At 44.4% G+C, this 20,106-nt stretch overlaps 1 long non-coding RNA gene across 1 annotated transcript; it reads right to left on the bottom strand.

Moving 5' to 3' along the window:
* Positions 1 to 2,933: 2,933 nt before the first annotated feature.
* On the bottom strand, positions 2,934 to 18,873 carry LOC106504316 (uncharacterized). Its single transcript, XR_001297695.3, has 3 exons — positions 18,459 to 18,873; positions 6,618 to 6,798; positions 2,934 to 3,587 (listed from the first exon to the last, which is right to left on the bottom strand). It is a non-coding gene; the product is annotated as an uncharacterized LOC106504316 (long non-coding RNA).
* Positions 18,874 to 20,106: the final 1,233 nt, after the last annotated feature.

Consider the following 20,106-nt stretch of genomic DNA (forward strand, 5'->3'; position numbering starts at 1 on the left):
AAATTGGAAACTGTAAAACTCAATCTCGAAAGATGTTTTTTTAATGAATTTAAGGTTTTAAGCAGCTCTTCTCAAATACTTTAGCACAAAAAGAAAATAGTCTTTTCCACCTAAAAATATGGTGACTTTATAAGCCAGTTATTTCCCACAAAGTTGGGAAGGAGCAGGAAAGAGAGAAAGGTCCGATGTAACCTCATGTTACCGATGCAACTCCAGAGATTCACCAGATTTGAGAATAAGGTGCCCTGTGGGGAAATAAAATCAGAGCCGACAGCCTTTACCGACAGGCTCGAGTTGTGGCAGTGAGCCCAGCACACCTCAATGCATCTTCAGTGAGAATGATGCACGTGGTCCATCACGGCCCTTCCTGGGAAGGGGAGCTCGTGGATGAGAATCAACCATCCTGTCTTTCCCTCATGGAGAGCCAGCCACGTGCCAGGCATGTGCTAAACACGCTCTCAGATGTTAACTAACTCTCAAGAGCCACAGGAGACACAGGTCAGGTCCTCTTTCTCAGAACCGGAAGCTGGAGTAGTGGAAAAGGGCTTATTCCCTCCCAACCACTCAGTGCGAAGTAGGCTGCCAGTCCCTTTTGGTGGCGTTGCCCTGTTTTATTACTGCCTCCGTTACATCCATCTCTCTCTGAAATTATTCAATGTATTTGTTTGCCTCTGGGTTTCCAGATGATGCTTAATAAATATGTATAGAGTGAGTGCCTTCGCTCAAGGCCCCACAGCTGTTGGTGCCTCGGCTAGAATTTGAACTCTGCTCTGTCTGAATCCAAAGATAACTTCATATTTAAAGGGGCTTTTTTATTATTAAAAAAAAAAACTACTTTGATACTTAACTCATGAAACAATGCAATGCCTGGGATATGCTTCAAAATAACACAGAGGATGGAGGTTTCGTGTAAGTGAAACAACATCGACCTTGCTGAAGCTGCCTGATGGATAGGTACAAGTTTATTCGTAATGTTCTCTCTGCTTTCGTATATGTTTTAAATTTTCCATAAGAAAATATTTAATTTAAAAAATGAAGAGGATGTCAACACTTGTTTTTTTGCTCATGTTCTTTCTTCTTCTTCTTTCTTCTTCTCCTACAATCTTTGCTGTCGCCAGTATAATTCCATTCTCTTTCTCATCCTGTGCTTTCTTTTCTTTTTCGTCTTTTTGCCTTTTCTTGGGCCACTCCCGTGGCATATGGAGGTTCCCAGGCTAGGGGTCAAAATGGAGCTGTAGCTGCCAGCCTACACCACAGTCACAGCAACATGGGACCCGAGCCGTGTCTGTGACCTACACCACAGCTCACGGCAACACCAGATCCTTAACCCACTGAGCAAGGCCAGGGATCGAACCCGCAACCTCATGGTTCCTAGTCGGATTCGTTAACCACTGCCCCACGACGGGAACTCCGTCACCATCCTGTGCTTTCTGAACAATTTTTATTTCCCTTATTGCCCTTCTTCCCCATTTCTTTGAATTATGTACAGTAGACAAAAAAAATTTATTTCCCCCAAACACTTCTACATATAAAATACTGCCATACTCTCAATTCTGACCATTAACGAAAAAGCAGGAATTTCATTCCAAAAATTGCACATGTGCAGATTAGCGAATTTATGTGCAACTTTAATACAATCATTAAATAATGATTTTACATAAAATTTTAAATTCATGTATGCAACATATTGCAACACAGGACACATCTGACTCATTGTTATTTAAACTATTAAATATAACCTGTATCATTATTTACTAAATGTTCTCCTGAGGTAAGCAAGCAATCAGTAACACCTACTCAAAGCAATTATAGGAAATAAGACTTGCTTTAAACACTCATTCTTTTTTTTTTTCCTTTTTTGGGTGCACCCGCAGCATGCAGAAGTTCCTGGGCCAGGGATCGAACCCTCGTCACAGCAGCAACCCTAGCTGCTGCAGTGACAATGCCAGATTTGCTGTTATCCTCTGAAGGAAACCCAAATGCTCAAACACACATTTGTCTTTTCAGTACATTTTAAAATACACAGAACCATTTTTATTCTTGCCCCGGTGGTCTTGTCACTCTATTAAAGCATCTAAAGGTCAAATAGCGAGTCCGGAATATCAAGCTTTAAAATTTATTTATTTTATTTTTTTATTTTATTTTTTTGTCTTTTTAGGGCTGCACCTGCGGCATATGGAGGTTCCCAGGCTAGGGGTCGGATCGGAGCTGTAGTCCCATCTTCGACCTACACCACAGCTCACGGCAATGCAGGATCCTTAACCCACTAAGTGAGGCAAGGGACTGAACTCACATCCTCATGGTTCCTAGTCAGATCCATTTCTGCTGCACCACGACGGGAACTCCAAGCTTTAAAATATTTAAAAAATTGTGCTTTCCTCATGCGTATTCGTTTCAACCACATAAAAAGCAGATGCAGTGCAAGAGTAGTTACACTGAAATGATGGGGAGTTCCCATCGCGGCTCAGCTGAAAGGAATCTGCCTCGCACCCACGAGGACACAGCTTTAATCTCTGCCATCGCTCAGTGGGTTAAGGATCCTGCATTGCCGTGAGCTGTGGTGTGTAGGCTGAAGATGGGACTACAGCTCCGATCAGTGGGTTCAGGATTTGGTGGTGCCGTGTAGGTCACAGACTCTGGTTCTGATCCTGCGTTGCTGTGGCTGTGGTGTAGGCCAGGGGCTACACCTCTGATTTAACCCCTAGCCTGGGAACCTCTTTATGTGGCAGGTGTAGCTCTTAAAAAAAAAAATTAAAAATTTAAAAAAAAAAAAAAAAAAAAAAAAAAAGGAGTTAACTACAGTAGAAGTTAACTCAGATGTAGAAGAAGAGTCATCAAATCATGGATGAAAAGCTGACTCGGACCCTCTGTTCCAAAGAGACGGTTACAGAGAAGAGAACCAGAACCCAATATGCTACCCAGGGCAGAGGAGCAGGCACACAGGTTGGTGTGTGAACCATGAGAAGAGCGGGGGTGGACAGAGCTGCCGGGAGTCACTGACTTCACGGTCCCGGCATTTAAGGAAGCACGGATGATACTTTTCCTGATAAGGTAAGATGCCTTGTTTTAAAGGCCTGCTTAGGATGGGGGAGGTGAAATTCTGCCACAGACGTGGCTGAATGGCTGTTGCATCTGGAACGCCCATCCAGCTGATTTGTAACTTTAATGTAAGAAAATGCCAGAAGCTTGGGAAAGCGAGTTGTAAGGGTGGAGACTAGAGAGCTCTTGTGGGCAGCAGGTGAAGGATCCAGCACTGTCACTGCAGCAGCTCAGGTCGTTGCTGTGGCGCGGGTTCCATGCGCAGGTGTGACCAAGGGAAAAAAAAAAAAAAAAGAGACTTGAGGCAAAAGAGAGGTGAGCAAGGTTACCAATTTGTTCCTAGGAGGCATTTGAAAAAAAAAAAAAATCATTCTCCATGTGATTCTCACTGCTTTGCAACGTAGGCATGACATCTGCGTGGGGCCATCGCGGAGGGTCTCAAGACAGACGTGGATCTTTGGGGACGCCGTGGAGGTACTATTTTCCAGCGTGTATTTTGAGGAACGAGGGTTCAGCATTTCATCAGATTCCCCACGAAGGCTTTGAATCTAAAAAGGCCAAGGATTCTATTAATAAACGTTGTGACTCCACGCGTGGATAGAAGCAGGGTCCCTGCCTAAGTCACGCCAACGCCCGTGGGGGCTTCTCCCAACTCGTCTAGCTCAAGATAACCAAAATTTATGCCAAGCAAAGAAATGCACGTTTCACTGATTTTATTACCTTTTCCTCGGGGGAGGGCAAACAAAGGGGGGAAAAATTAAGTTGTCAACAGGTGCAATTTTGGACTCACTTGTAAGAGGGTGGAAGTGTAGACAAAATGCCACGTGGAAAGTGTAGATAAAAAATCACTATTTTATCCGGGACCAGCAGCTTCCTCCTCACAGTACCAGGCCTCAGCCTGGCCACAGTTGCCTAAGGTAATGTGAGGAAACGTCTGGAAACCATGATTAATGGTTATTACTTATCTCCTATTAAAATGCCTAGCGGCCTTTGCATATGGGTGCCTGAAGCTTTTAAATGTATTCATTTATTTTTCTTAGCATCATTGTATCCCGACATTAAATTGCTTTAGCACTTTGCAAAAATTCTGTAAAACTAATAGGGGAAGTAAGTTTTCTGGCTCTGCATGGCGTGGACATTTCTCTATAAAAGAGTCAACTTTTTTTTTTTTTTAACTTAGAGCTTCTGTTTTTCCATACAAATGAATCCTTTTCCCAAACCAGCAATATTCTTCCACCTCCTTCATTTCAATATTGTGCCACGGGATGGCTTAGCATTGTGCTGTCAGCGGCTCACAGGAAAAGTGTACATTTGATTCCAAACAGGATGAAAATGACATCTTTCATACCTCTGTTTTTGGTCTGTGAGAAGGCAAATACAAAAATACAATGAATGGGAGTTTCCGTCATGGCTCAGCGGAAAAGAATCTGACTAGCCTCCTTGAGGATGCAGGTTCGATCCCTGGCCTCATTCAGTGGGTTAAGGATCGGCGTTGCCGTGAGCTGTGGTGTAGGCCAGTGGCTACAGCTCCAATTCAGCCCCTCGCCTGGGAATCTCCATATGCTGCAGGTGCTGCCCTGAAAAGACCAAAAAAAAAAAAAAGATTGCTAAATAAAATTGATCAACTCAGCGTTTATCATGTACTCACAAGGTACCAGAAACTGTGGATAATAATAATACTGAGAAGAGCACGTGTTTATCAGTGGGTGTTCTATGCAAGGCTCTACAGTGTATAATTTACACCAACTCTGATTCAATCTCACCACCACCCTATGAGGAAGGTTTTTTTTTTGGGGGGGGGGGTCTTTTTGCCATTTCGTAGGCTGCTCCCACAGCATATGGAGGTTCCCAGGCTAGGGGTCAAATCAGAGCTGCAGCCACCGGCCTACGCTAGAGCCACAGCAACTCGGGATCCGAGCCGCATCTGCAACCTACACTGCAGTTCAAGGCAACGCCGGATCCTTAACCCACTGAGCAAGGCCAGGGACCGAACCTGCAACCTCATGGTTCCTAGTCGGATTCGTTAATCACTGAGCCATGATGGGAACTCTGTGGAAGTATTATTTTTAAGCCTCATTTTACATGTAGGGAAATCGAGGCAGCTAATAAACATGGGGCTGGCCCTTAGCTTAGGGAACTAACCTCACCTGTTTAAATACCTTCACTGTTGTCTTCTGATTCAGCATCAAAACAAACACATGGAGAAAAAAAACAACAATTTTTTATTTTCTAGAAAGTATCCCAGTATTATGGAGACATTTTTAGGACATATTATCACTGCCTGTCTCATATTTTTTAAAATTAAGAAAGCAAGCAAATGATAAGCCTTAAAACTTTTTTTTCTATATATTATATATCATACAATGCTCATCTCCTTATTTCTTAAATCATGCTTCAGATTCACATATGGACTCTCATTAATCATTCACATAAATTCCTGTGCTGGGGAGTTCCTGTCATGGCTCAGTGGTTAACGAACCTGACTAGTATCCATGAGGACGTAGGTTCAATCCCTGGCCTTACTCAGTGGGTAAAGGATCTGGCGTTGCGGTGAGCAGTGGTGTAGGTCTCAGACACTGCTTGGATCTGGAATTACGAAGGCTCTGGAGTAGGCCAGAGGCTACAGCTCCAATTCAACTCCTAGCCTGGGAACTTCCATATGCTGCAGGTACTGCCCTAAAAATAAATATAAATAGATAAATAAATTCTTGTGCTGGGATATACATGTTCTTTCTTTTTTTTTTAATTCAGAGAAACCTTTTTTTTTTTTTTTTTTTTTTTTGTCTTTTTGCCATTTCTTGGGCCGCTCCCACGGCATATGGAGGTTCTTAGGCTAGGGGTCAAATCAGAGCTGTAGCCACCAGCCTATGCCAGAGCCACAGCAACGCAGGATCCGAGCCGCGTCTGTGACCTACACCATAGCTCATGGCAACGCCAGATCGTTAACCCACTGAGCAAGGGCATGGATCGAACCCGTAACCTCATGGTTCCTAGTCGGATTCATTAAGCACTGTGCCACGACGGGAACTCCCAGAGAAACCTTTTTTTAACTGCACAAAAGAATGAAAAAATGTCAAAAGTTTTCAAGATATTTATGACATTTAAAGAAGTCACTCTGCTCTAAATGATTACAAAGCTCTCAAAAAACATGTCTATGCTAGCGACTCCTCAGAAATCCATGAGAGCTTAACCGTCATTTTCAAAATTAACTGGAACAGGTATTTTGTTTGTTTGTTTGTTTGTTTGTTTCACACTTGAGGTAGGCAGACGTTCCTGAGCCAGGGATCGAACCTATGCCACAGCAGCGACCCAAGCCAGAGCAGTGACAACGCCTAGGCCATCAAGAAACTCCTGGAGTCGTCTCGGGGGGTCACCATATTCTGAAATACTCTTTCCTGATAGTGAGAAGGCCAGAAAAATCTAGAAAATGCCTCATCTACTGCCAGATCACCATTGAGCACTGCGAAAAAAGGAGAATGGAAAATCCGTAGGGGAGATTTTAAAGAAGCACAGCCACTAGAGAAAGAAAAAGAAAAGCAGGAAAATGAAAAATCTGAAAACTTGTTTTCCTTCCTCACCTTCAACCACTCCGTTTTTCCCATAAGCTGTGGATGGTGTGGCAGGGGCGGGGCGCTCGGGGGACAGGTGCCTCGCTCCTTGCTCGGTGGCATTGGTGCAGCTCTCCATTTCTGAATTCTGGGTGCCACGTGGAAGTGCTAGGACACCTCACCAAGGCAAGGGCTTGCCAGGTTTCCAGACCTGTAAGGGATTAGTAAACACCATCCAATTCAAAAGGAAGTTTGTTCTGACAAAGGTTTTGGCCCGTGTTGACTGAGCAGTGATGCTTAAGGACTCAGAAAAAAACTTTCGAATGATTTTTATTTCTCTTGGATTTTCCAAATGTATCCTCAGAGGTTGAGTCACCACAGCTGACGGGAACCACGAACGTGCCCAGCCAGGGGAAGTGAGTATTTAGGCAAAAAAAGGGGGCCTTGGGTTCACGGACACCTTCTTCTCTGCCACCATTCAGGAACTCAGGATGGAGGACCCCTCCTCTGTCCTAAAGCTTTGTATCTTTGGGGGTCTTCAAGTTACATTCAAGTATCATCGATGGTGCAGTGAGCCCTAAAATGCAGTCATGAAAATCGTTTATCCAACTGTACAGATACTAGAAAAAATTACAAAATTGTCCACAAAGGACTTTTTTTAAGAATTTTTTATTTTTACTTTTATTACTCAAATGAATTTATCACATCTGTAGTTGTATAATGATCATAACAATCTGATTTCACAGGATTTCCATCCCACATCCCAAGCACATCCCCCCACCCCCCACACTGTCTCCTCTGGAGACCGTAAGTTTTTCAATGTCTGAGTTGGCATCTGTTCTGCAAAGAAGTTCCGTCTGTCCTTTTTTCAGATTCCACATGTCAGTGAAAGCATTGGATGTTGGTGTCTCATTGTGTGACTGACTTCACTTAGCATGATGATTTCTAGGTCCATCCATATTGCTAAAAATGCCAGTATTTCGTTCTTTTTAATGGCTGAGTAATATTCCATTGTGTATATGTACCGCATCTTCTGGATCCACTCCTCTGTCGATGGACGTTTAGGTTATTTCCATGTTTTGGCTATTGTAAATAGTGCTGCAATGAACATTGGAGTGCATGTGTCTTTGCGAGTCGTGGTTTTCTCTGGATAGATGCCCAGGAGTGGGATTGCTGGATCAAATGATAATTCTATTTTTAGTTTTCTGAGGAATCTCCATACTGCTTTCCATAGTGGTTGCACCAATTTACAATCTCACCAACAGTGTACTAGGGTTCCTTTTTCTCCACACCCTCTCCAGCACTTATTGTTTGTAGACTTTTGGATGATGGCCATTTTGGCTGGTGTAAGGAACCATGAGGTTGTGGGTTCGATCCTTGGCCTCACTTGGTGGGTTAAGGATCTGGCATGGCTGTGAGCTGTGGTGTAGGCCGGTGGCTACAGCTCCAATTTGACCCCAAGCCCGGGAACCTCCATATGCTGTGGGTTCGGCCCTAAAAAAATAAATAAAAAATAAAAAAATAAAAATAAAAATAAAAACTAAGTTTGGGTTGTGGGTAGAGACAGGTTAAGGGAACGACTGGGCATCTGAAAATGGACTTCTGCCCATTCTAGGGAGCTTTGGCCCAGTCTGGCACACTAACCAGCTCACCTTCAGCTGGCAGGTCGGAGGTGGTTCGGACCTGATGGAAGGCGGCTGAGGCTGGCTGCAGTGAAGACCCAGGAAAAGGAGTCTAGACAAAGAGGGAGGAGGAGCAGCTGCAGCCCAAATCACCAGATTCAAGCGCTCTAGCAAGATGAAGCATGAGCTAGGTGGCGTAGTCTAAAATGACTGGTCATTCAGACCATGGGTGGTGGGGAGAGGATTACCATGAGGGTCCCTGACATTGTTCAAGAATCTGGGTCACGAACCAGGGAGATCCAGGTTAGCTGATGGGAGGGATGTTGAAACCTGGGACCATTTCAGGGAGGAATAACCCTCCAGTCCAGGTTAGTGCAGATCCAAGTTCCGATTCCAGAATGAGCTCGAAAGCTGGGAGCCAGGGATCTGGGTAGGGAGCAATAAGACCCGCCGACCTGGTCAGTAGAAGTCTAACTCGGATGACAAGGGACTGATATTCACACAGTTTTCAAGATCCCACTTCCAAGTCCAGATCCTTCAAGTGGGAGTGTCAGATTTTAGGCCAAGTGTTCTAGCAGGGAAAGAACGGCCATCAGCCTACCAAGCTGACTGGTCCCTTCACCTTCTCAGCTTTAACTGCTACGACTGCTTCTGCCCTTCGTGCTCCAACCGAAAGGTCTTTGTTATCCCACGTGGCAGTGCTGAAAGCCTCCTGCCTTTTCTCTGACGGTCCCCCTTTTCATGGTTCACTGGGATGACTCCAGCTGATGGTTTAAGACCCAGCCCAGGCAAGACCTCCTCAGGAAAGACATACCCGCCCTCCATCACCCCCCAGGCTGGGTTGGGTGCACTTGCTTCATATCCCCCAGAACACTGGTATAAAATCCCAGCACTGGACCGTGCTCCAGCAAAAGTCATATATGTGTCTCTCTTCCATTGGGACATGGTTAAGATTGCAATAAATGTCTGTAGAACTTGACGGACCTCTGGCAGCAAGAGAAACACAGACTGAATTGACTCCTACTCGCTCAGAATTAAGCGTCGCAGTTTACATTTACTTTCTCCTTATGCATGTTTAACTGTTGAAAGGATACCCTTTCATATATAGTTCTCCTGCCATTTGACCCCTGAAATAAAATTGGGCACCCAGTGTCCAGGGGGCTAAGACATCTTTCTGACACATGGTAATTACCCTTAAAAGTATACCTCCCAAGGAATCCCCTAAAAAACACCACAGCTCCCATTCTGGCAGCCTTCATAAATCACCAGGTCTGGACGCTCAGAAGTTTAGGAAGTTAGCAAGGATACTTGACAGAATTACTGCTTTTATTAATGCCGTGGGCTTGGATTATTTATTTAAGATTATGAGGATCAGAAAACATGCACTCCAATCAAACCTTCACCTAAATCACAAAAAGCGGTGCAAGGACCCCTCGAGATAGCAAAGTCTCCCTTTTTTCTGCTGTTAGGAAGAAGCGCTCCAAGACACATAGGAGCTGGTAAAACTCCAGGGAGAAGGATGATGATTAAAATATCTTTTCCATTCTAAGCGGTGTAAATATCCAACACACGTTTTGCTGTTCAATTGTCATAGAAAAGTTTCCAAAGAGACCTTTATAAATATTGCCCTCCCACCCCCAAAGCAGTAACTGGCTGCTGGATGGAAGCCCCTGGGGAGCACTAATGAGGAAGTACTTACTCCCCGTGCGTGAACTATGCCCTGACAGCAAGACAGACGCCGTAAGGAAGTGTGGTACCTCTTCCGGGTCACAAGGCTTCCAATTAGACTCTAATTACTAGAACACTAAATTAGTCAATGCCACCCGAAAAGAAAATAAAGTTTCCCAGGAGTTCCCGCTGTGGCTCAGGAGTAACGAACCTGACAAGTATCCATGAGGACTCCAGCTCCATCCCTGGCCATGCTCAGTGGGTTAAGGATCCAGCCTTGCCATGAGCTGTGGTGTAGTTTGCAGGCGTGCCTCAGATCTGGCATGGCTGTGGCTGCAGCATAGGCTGGCAGCTGTAGCTCTGATTTGACCCCTAGCCTAGGAACCTCCATATGCCCTGGGTGTGGCCCGAAAAAGAAAAAGAGAACGAAAAAGAAAAAGAAAAGAAAAGCTTCCCAGAGTTGGAGAGACAAATGGAACTTCAGAGGGACAGGGCTTCAGAAATGACTTAGAGCAAATCCCCTTTCAGCAAAGAAGGGCATGAGGCCAAGGGCTGAAGCGAGCAGCCCCAGGTCATGGAGCACCCCGCCCTCTCCCACCAGTGGAGTTGCTATTGACTGTGTCTCTCAAGACCCAGGAGTCTGGTTGGTTTTCCCCTTGGCTCTCCCTCCCTGTCCTCCACTCCGAGTTCTGGACGGTCCGTGGCATCCATTTCCTTTTCTCTCTCCTACGACCACCCTGCTCCCCAACAAATCCAACCACCACCACCTTCAATCTGTGCCTTTGGGTATGCTTTTCTTCTGCCTGCAGTGCTCTTCCTCCCTTGGGAAGCCCGACAAACTTCTCAGCTTTAGATCCCAGCTGCAGATGTGCCTGGCTTTCCCCGGCAGAGTAGCTGTTGTGGCTCTTATGTCATTGCGGTCATGACCTGCAGACATGGGAGTATCATGCTTATGCCCTTGATCTCTAGTTATTTGCCTCCTTACCTCTATCTCCTGGACTAAACAATGGACCCACACAATGCACCCTCAGTCACCTGCCAATCTCCTACACTCTCTCAGTTCAGTCTCGACTTCAACCCTCCTCTGATACAACCCAAATCCATATTTCTCAGGTCACTCTTTCCGCATATTCTAACTTTCTGCTGAGTGTTCCACCAGCATTGCAAACCTAACATTCCCAAAATAATAACCATCCTGTCCCTTGCCCACCCGTCCACCACCCCAAAAATGGTGGTCTCAGCAGCCCATCTCTGTCCACGCCATTCCTATGCTGTCAGTGACCCAGCTTAAAATCCAAGGTTCTCATTGACGCTCCCTCTGATCTTCCTCTGAATAACACCACCCCTTTTCATCCCAATTAGACCACATCTCTAGAAGCCATCACTCCCTCCCTGTATTGGGACCACAGCCTAAATCCACAATTCATTACTTCCCATCTGATCGTGTTCAGAACCTTCCACCCTGTTCTCTCCTCTGTTTTTGCTCCTCCAAGCCCCCTGAAACACTGCTGCTACATCAGTTATCCCCAAGGGCAGCTGGGTCAGAGCAATCTCTTTCTCACACTTTCAGTAACTCTTCTCTGCGCACTGTCCAAACTCTTCAGCGTTTCCATCAAGTCCTCTGCAATTCAGCTTCAACTCTGTTTCCATTCTTACCTCCAACGATTTCAGTTACTCATCCTCACTCCAACCAGAACTTCTCCTCAGTGTTTACCTACTATATTTCCTTCTATCAAAAATCCAGAAACAGGAGTTCCCGTCATGGCTCAGTGGTTAACGAATCCGACTAGGAACCATGAGGTTGCCGGTTCAATCCCTGGCCTTGCTCAGTGGGTTAAGGATCTGGCATTGCCGTGAGCTGTGGTGTAGGTTGCAGACACTGCTCAGATCCGGAATTATGATCTGGAGGCGTAGGCCGGAGCTACAGCTCCAATTTGACTCCTAGCCTGGGAACCTCCATATGGCAGAGGTACAGCCCTAGACCAAAAAAAAAAAAAAAAAAAAAAAATTTGACTCCTAGCCTGGGAGTCAAAAAAAAAAAAAAATTTGACTCCTAGCCTGGGAGTCAAAAATTTGACTCCTAGCCTGGGAACCTCCATATGGCAGAGGTACAGCCCTAGACCAAAAAAAAAAAAAAAAAAAAAAAAAATCCAGAAACAGGAGTTCATGTGTGGCTCAGCTACTTAGGAATCTGGCGTTGTCACTGCAGCAGCTCGGGTCACTGCTATGGATCTGGTTTGATCCCTGGCCTGGGAACTTCTGCGTGCTTCCAGTATAGTAAAAAAAAAAAAAAAGAAAAAGAAAAATCTAGAAACAGCAAAAATTAAAACCAGATCAATAAAATAGTATTTAGTAAGAGTTCCTTGTGCTTATAAGGACAGTTCTCAAACTGGGAGTTTTCAGATTCGAAACTAGCATGAAGCTCAGGGGAATAGTGACAGTGTGGCTAATAAAGTGGACACGAGGAAGTGGTTTAACCTTCCAAATGACTGGTTATCGCAATGGGAGTTTCCAGATGGCAGGGGATTGGTGAGAAGTGATTACCTCAGAGCATTTTAGAAAGATGATCTAAGTTTCTTTTATGATTTATAAGAAATAATCTAAAGTAAATCTTGCTTATGTTCATGATATAAGCTAGATTTAGTTTTGCTTACATGGCTTAAGTGGTTTTGTCTGCACAGGCGATTTTCAAGTTGGGTTTCTACGCTGCATTTATAGAGCACCGGGTGAAGGGGAAATAGAGTTGTTTGGAAAGGGTCCAGCGTCTCTTTCTTAGAAATGGAAGAGCCGGAGTTCCCGTCGTGGCGCAGTGGTTAACGAATCCGACTAGGAACCATGAGGTTGCGGGTTCGATCCCTGCCCTTGCTCAGTGGGTTAAGGATCTGGCATTGCCGTGAGCTGTGGTGTAGGTTGCAGACGCGGCTCGGATCCAGCGTTGCTGTGGCTCTGGCGTAGGCCGGTGGCTACAGCTCCGATTCGACCCCTAGCCTGGGAACCTCCATATGCCGAGGGAGCGGCCCAAAGAAATAGCAAAAAAAAAAAAAAAAAGAAAGAAATGGAAGAGCCTAGTCCAGGAAGCCCCAGTCAAGAGTTGTGATCTTTCTTATTGCCTTTGAAGCCTTACCAGAGGAGTCTCCAATCAATTAAAATGCTCCATTTCCCCTCCAATTTGCCATACTTTCCCGCCAGAAGAGAGAAAAGTATTTCTTTCCCCAGCCCCCCACCCAGAAGGTCCATTCATCTGTCTACCTTATTAAACCAAAAACTTTACATGTGAGACATCTCACAGACACCACCAACGAATCCCCGAAAGGGGTCGAGAGCCTTGAATTAGTCCACTGAGAAATACTATGGCTATTTCCTCTGAAACCGCTAGATTCATCTCATGGGCCAAACTGGCTAGACAATTTAATCATGTAACAATTTAAGTTCTTCAAATAACTGATTTAAACTATCATTTAAACACACTCATTCCACTGCAGAAGCGACAATTAAATTGGATAGTAAGAGTCATGAGTCCAGACCTGTTTCCATCTACTTCTGCACCAAAAATGATATTTTGGAGTTCCCGGTCATCGTCGTCGTCGTCTTCGTCGTGGTTAAGTGGAAATGAATCTGACTAGCATCCATGAGGACGCAGGTTCTATCCCTGGCCTCGCTCAGTGGATTAAGGATCGGGTGTTGCCGTGAGCTGTGGTGTAGGTTGCAGATGTGGCTCAGATCTCGAGTTGCTTTGGCTGTGGTGTAGTCAGGCAGCTGCCCCTCTGATTAGATCCCTGGCCTGGGAACTTGTATATGCCATAGGTGAGGCCCTAAAAAGCAAAAAAAAAAAAAAAAAAAAAAAAAAAAAAAAAAAAAAAAAAAAATCCCCCTTAATATCCATCTATTTTGTTTGGGTTTTAATTTAAGGGTAAATAAAATTAATTCTAATCACACCCAGGAAGGTCTGCTTAGAAAATGGGTATGTAATAGGAACACAATTAAGTATGGTGTAAAATTCAGAAGGTCTGGAGTCTGATATAAGGCAAAATAAAACTCTGAGGATCACATGCTTCTCCTTGTGGTGACAAAAATAGAAAAGATGGGAATGATTTCTAGAAGGTGAGATTTTAGATTTGGTGCAACTTCTAGACTTCAATAATCTCCTACATGCAGGGTGCCTCTGTGCCCATAGTAAGCTGCATTCCTGTTTTCTCTTTTAAAATCTAAACTTAAAGGCATTCTCCCCAAGGACATGCCAGATTACAAATCATTCTAAAGATTTATCTTAAAGACACTGAGACATATCTACATCCCTGGTGGCTAAATGAGGAAGAAGTCTGACCTTAAAAAAAACATCGAAACATAAAGTACAAAATCATGGTTTTGCCAGGAGAAATGTATTTTGTAACACTAAGCCAAAGAGTCACTGAAACTAATGAGAAGGGATAGTTATGCACATGCATGTTTATCAGGCCTGAAGTCAGAGTCCATTTCATTCCCTTGAACTTGCAGGGTAAAGTACACATCCAGGTGCCACAGAGACAGGGAAAAAATTTCCATTTTTTGCTCACCGACTCCTCTATCCTAAAATGTAATGCAGGGAGTTTCCATTGTGACTCAGTGGGGTAAGAATCCGTCTAGTATCCGTGAGGAGGCAGGTTCAATCCCTGGCCTCATTCAGTGGGTTAAGGATCCGGTGTTGCCATGAGCTATGATGTAGATCATAGATGCAGCTCAGATACGGTGTTGCTATGGCCGTGGCCTAGGCTGGCTGCCACAATTCCAACTTGACCCCTAGCCTGGAAACTTCCATGGGCCATAGGTGTGTCCCTACAAAAAAAAAAAAAAAAAAGAGAGAGAGAGAGAGAGAGAGAGCTAAATGCAGGTAAATACTTTCAAAACATATTAGGATTTCTATTGGGTGATTTCCCAAAGCAACCTATTATCCATCAGTATTTTTAATTTAAAAACAATTGAGAGATAACCACAGTATTCCTGGCACTGTGTGTGGATGAGAGGAAAACATGGTCGTTGCCCCTTTTCCTCAAGTCTCTACAGAGACTAAACTCCAGTTTCGATGCAATATTTGTGCCATGTGAGTCCCTTACTTTGATATGTAATTTCAAATAACTAGGGGATTCATAAGCACTGCCAAAAACTCGATGTTTTAAATCACACAAATTCATTTAAATTTTTCTTTTTTCGGAGTTCCCGTCGTGGCGCAGTGGTTAACGAATCCGACTAGGAACCATGAGGTTGAGGGTTCGATCCCTGCCCTTGCTCAGTGGGTTAAGGATCCGGCGTTGCCGTGAGCTGTGGTGTAGGTTGCAGACGCAGCTCGGATCCTGCGTTGATGTGGCTCTGGCGTAGGCCGGTGGCTACAGCTCCGATTTGACCCCTAGCCTGGGAACCTCCACATGCCGTGGAAGCGGCCCAAAGAAATAGCAAAAAAATAAATAAATAAATTAAATTTTTCTTTTTTCTTTTCTGTCTGTCTGTCTGTCTTTTTAGGGTTGTACCCACAGCATATGAAAGTTCCCAGGCTATGGGTCAAATCAGAGCTACAGCTGCTGGCCTAAGCCACAGCCACAGCAATGCCAGAGCTGAACTTCGTCTGCAGTCTACACCATGGCTCATAGCAACACTGGGTCTTTAACCCACTGAGTGAGGCCAGGGATTGAACCTGAGTCCTCATGGATACTAGTCGGGTTCATTACTGCTGAGCCATGATGAGAACCCCGTCATTCAGATTTCAAGACTGCAAGGGCCTGTTGGATTTCACATGAATGGAGGAAATATGCTCCATCAGACAGGGATCCTGAGGGATAACTTGGTCCATACACCATAACTAGAAGGAAGAGTGACCCACTCTGTTCAAGTATCCTCGGGAAGCTCTGGCAGTCGCCACACAGCACAAAAATCTAAATAAAAATTGACAGGCACCATGGCAACTGCTGAGTATAGTCTTTCATTAGATGCGTTAATTCCCTAGTCAGTGTTTCCAACAAGGTAGTTTGGCTTAACCTCAACATCTCCAGTAATGATTTGCCAAAAAAAAAAAAAAACCAAAAAACCAAGTGGCTATTAATTTTCAGAAGGAAAATTGCAATACCTTCCATTTATAATACACTTTAGAGGAAACCCTTCTTAAAGTGTCATCTGTGGACCCCAAGGGATCAATGAAGCCACTTCAAGGGGTGTTAAGGTTCAAAATTACTTTCATCATGAGACTTCTCACTGTGGCATAATGGTATCTGTGGCATCTCTGTAGCACTGGAACGCAGATTTGATCCTCAGCCCAGCACAGGGGGTTAAAGGATCTGTTATTGCCACAGCTAGAGCATAGGTCACAACTGCAGCTCAGATCTGATCCCTGGCCCAGCAACATATGCCGTGAGGTGTCCAAAAAAGATTTTAAAAAATTACTTTCATCATAAAAGATGTTATTTCCCCTTTTTACTGTGTTGGCATTTTCACTGACGGTGCAAAAACTGTGGGTAAAACTGCTACCCATTAGCACAAACCCATAAATAGCACCAAACTGAACTAGCAACTAGCAGTCATAGAAGGCTTCTTACCAACTATTTACAGAGGGGGAAAAAAAAGCTAGTTTTATTTAATGATCTTAATGAAGCAGTAATAATGAACTTATTACATCTGAATTCTTGCATAGGCCTTTTTGAAATAGTCTGTTTGATGAAATGGGAGGTGCCCATAAGGTACTTCTGATGCATGCCTTGAGGAAAAGCACTTGTAACACATTTGAGTTACAAGCTGAAATAGTAGCTGTCTTCATGGAACACTGTTTTTATGTGGAAGAATGACTGACAGACTCACTCTGGCTCTTCAGATTCGACTACTTGGCATCCTCTTTTCCAAAAAATCAACCTAGCAAGTCTGCTAGTTCAAGGTATTTGTTGCCAAAGATAAAATTTCAGAAAATCGAGGGCTGTGCTAAGGAGATTATATTTTGGAATAAACAGTGAGGCCCGAACTAGTGGAACCCATGAATTCCAGTTGTAAATCTGACACCAGAAGCTTCTTTCCCAAGTGTAGATTTGTCCAAAGCATGTGGATTAATCCAGAATATTTTGCACTCTGCTCTGCTGTTGGCAAAACATTTCTCCTGCTCCAGGTGACGTGAGCTAAAATTCTCTGATTCCCCAGACCTATTCAGATACCATTCGGTGTTGCCAACGATGCATTCAGTATGGCTTGGCAGAACCTTCCTCTCCTCCAGCCAGCAAGACCTGAAAGAGTGTAGCCCTCTCTGCAGTTGGGTGGGGCACTGACTCACTGGGGGAAAAAACCAAACAGGAGACCCCTCTGCCCTGTTTTTATTGACCATCTTGTTATATGGTTACAACCACCGTAACCATCACCACCATCAAGGGCTCAGGGTTGAGAGTGTAGAAACTTGCCTAACTCTCTTTGGGGTGGTTTTCCCCAGGGGATTTACTGTTCTACACCACAATCATTAAGTTGCTTCCTATGTGTTGGCTTCAAGGAGCAAGAAATAAGGCAGAAGAGAGATCAGGAAGAAAGAAAAATCTTTTTAATTAAAAAAGAAAGTATATACCAGGGAAATACAGCAGATTTTGTTTTCCTCATGTTCACTTGCTCTTTATGCATTTATTTTATTTTATTCGGTTTGGTTTTAATGTTTTGGCTACTAAAGGAAAAAGAAATAGAAGGGTTATAAGGCAGAAAAAGGTTAGAGATTTCCTCATGAACAGGCACTGAACTAATGGGGAAATTTAAGACTATTTAATAGTAACCCAAGGGTCTAGGTGATCACTGCCCTATAGAAAACCACATATATAATTTTAACTCTTCTAAGAGACACTTTTTTGAAAGTGAAGAGATAAATCAAAGTAATTTCAATAATGTATTTTATTTAACCTAACATATCCAAAATCTTATTAGTTCAACATAGAATTAAAAAAGTATTAATTAGACATTTTACATTATTTTTACATACTGTGTATTAGTCTGCTCAGGCTGCCCTAACAAAATGCCACAGCCTGGGTGGCTTAAACAGCAAAATTTTATTTTCTTACAGTTCTGGAGGTTAGAAGTCAAGGATGAGGGGCCAGAACAGTGGGGTTCTGCTGACAGACTGCTGCCTGCTTTGCAGGCAGCCACCTTCTCACTGTGTCTGGTTTTTTGGGGTTTTTTTTGGGGGGGGGAGCTTTTTAGGGCTGTACTCTTGGCATATATAGAAGTTCCCAGGCTAGGGGCAAATTGGAGCTGCAGCTGTGACTTACACCATAGCTCATGGCAATGCCAATCCCTGATCCACCGAGCAAGGCCAGGGATCAAACCCACATCCTCATGGATACTAAGTTGGATTCATTTCACTGCACCACAATGGGAATTCCTTCACTGTGTCTTCTTCTGAACTAGAGAGGAAGAAAACTTCCTGGTCATCGGGCTCCCACCCTGTGGCCTCATTTAACCTCGATGACTTCCTTAATCCAAATGAAATCACCTATGGAGTCAGGACTTTGATGGATTAATTGGGGGAGGGGGTGGCAGGGAGAAGACCCAGTTCCAACCACAGCCTAGTAAGCCTTCGAAAGCCGCGCTTTACACCTACCGCAGTCTCATTTCACACTAGCAGCGTTCCAAAGCTTCCTTTGCCACACGAGGATCCTGGCTTCTGTGTGGGACAGCAAAGAGCTCAATAAACAGTCGTTGGCCTTAGAAGTCAGAGGAACTCTGCCAGGGAGCACCATCGGAAGAAGCTGGGCCGTCGGTCAACACAGCCACAGCGAGAGACGAATGTCCACTTGGGGTCTGGAGGGGAAACTGACAACACACAGCTCTGGGGAAGTGATTAGTCTTGAAAACCCAACAGTCTGTGTCTGCAATTTGGTTGTGAAATTGAGGCTTCCCCATTCAGCCGGGACCTAATGGAGTCTTCCCTTAGCTAGGGAAACAGGTGCAAGTTTCCCGGAGGTGGCCCTGTCCACACTCTCCTCCCTGCTCAGTTGCAAGCTCCCTAGGATTCCATGTGTGTTGGTGTTGGGAGGGGTGGGGCGGGGAGGTTTCTTTGGTGACAGGATTCTAAGGGACAACTGGTATGTTTGTCATTCCTCACCTGCTAACATAAACAATATAGCAAGCACACCACATCCAGCCATGTGACATTCTTTCTGTTCTTCCGAAACTGTAGGCAAACTGAAAACAAACCAACCCAAAAAAGATGACGAAATAAGGAAACAATTACTCAAGAAAACAATTTCCCTTGATTTTCATAGCGTAACAGGCACCAATGAAGCAGTCAATCCGTTTTTACAGCCTTCAGGAATAAAAACTGAGGTCTTTTACAATATAAAACTACACCTGAAGTCAGAGCATCACAGATCCTCTGTATAACGAGTCAATTTCAAAAAATAATCGAGAAAAGAGTTTTCATTCATTCAGAAAATGGTTGTGGCTCATTGAGCAGCTGACATATTCTGTAAAGCGTTCCCCATTGGCGGGGTAATTTTTAATTCTACCTGCGGACTTTTATGGGCATTCTTTTCTCTTGGCTGTAGTAAATCCCAGAGACTCACCAGGGCTGCAACTGGCCTGAGGCCAAACTGTGACTTCCTGTGGCTGCAGCTCCCCACCCTCCCATCTTAGCCCCAGTCCGTCCCAGTCCTTCCAGGCTCCTGGCCTCCCCCACCCAGGAGGGATAATCCACCAGGCACATTTTCATAAACAATTAGTAGCTACAGTGGCACCTGTTATTTTGCTGTCCTGTATCCCTTTTCCCTTCTTCCAACAACAGCCCCACTCTCCTCTCTTGACTCATCTCTTAACTCACTCCCTACCGCTTGGGAGTGAGCTAAGAGATGGAGTTCATGCTACTTCCAGGACTAATGAATGACTTAGCACCTGAGTATCACATTTCATCCATGGGCTAGTGACTGGCTGAGCAATGGGCACGTGGCCAAGGCAGCCAGACCAGCGTGTCCCTCCTGGATTTCACCAAGGACCGTAAGGAAAGTACTGTTCTCCTTCCACTGAGGCTACTGGCGTCATCACCTTGCTGCCGTTTAGGGATAAGGCAGCCTGAATGAAAGTAGGAGAGAGAAAGACAGATTCCAAAGATGGAAGGATGTGTCCCTCATTTCAGCACCTGGTTCCAGGGACCCAGATTTTTGATTAAGGCAGTTTGGACTGAATTTTCTGTCATTTGCAACCAAGAGTCTTTTTTGTCTTTTTTTTCTTTTTCTTTTTTTTTTTTTTTTGTC

Source organism: Sus scrofa, chromosome 7 (genome assembly GCF_054392235.1).
Source record: "Sus scrofa isolate SSC_HxYL_T2T_F1_AM1 chromosome 7, Sscrofa_HxYL_maternal_Yorkshire_Landrace_v2.0, whole genome shotgun sequence".
NCBI lineage: Eukaryota > Metazoa > Chordata > Mammalia > Artiodactyla > Suidae > Sus > Sus scrofa.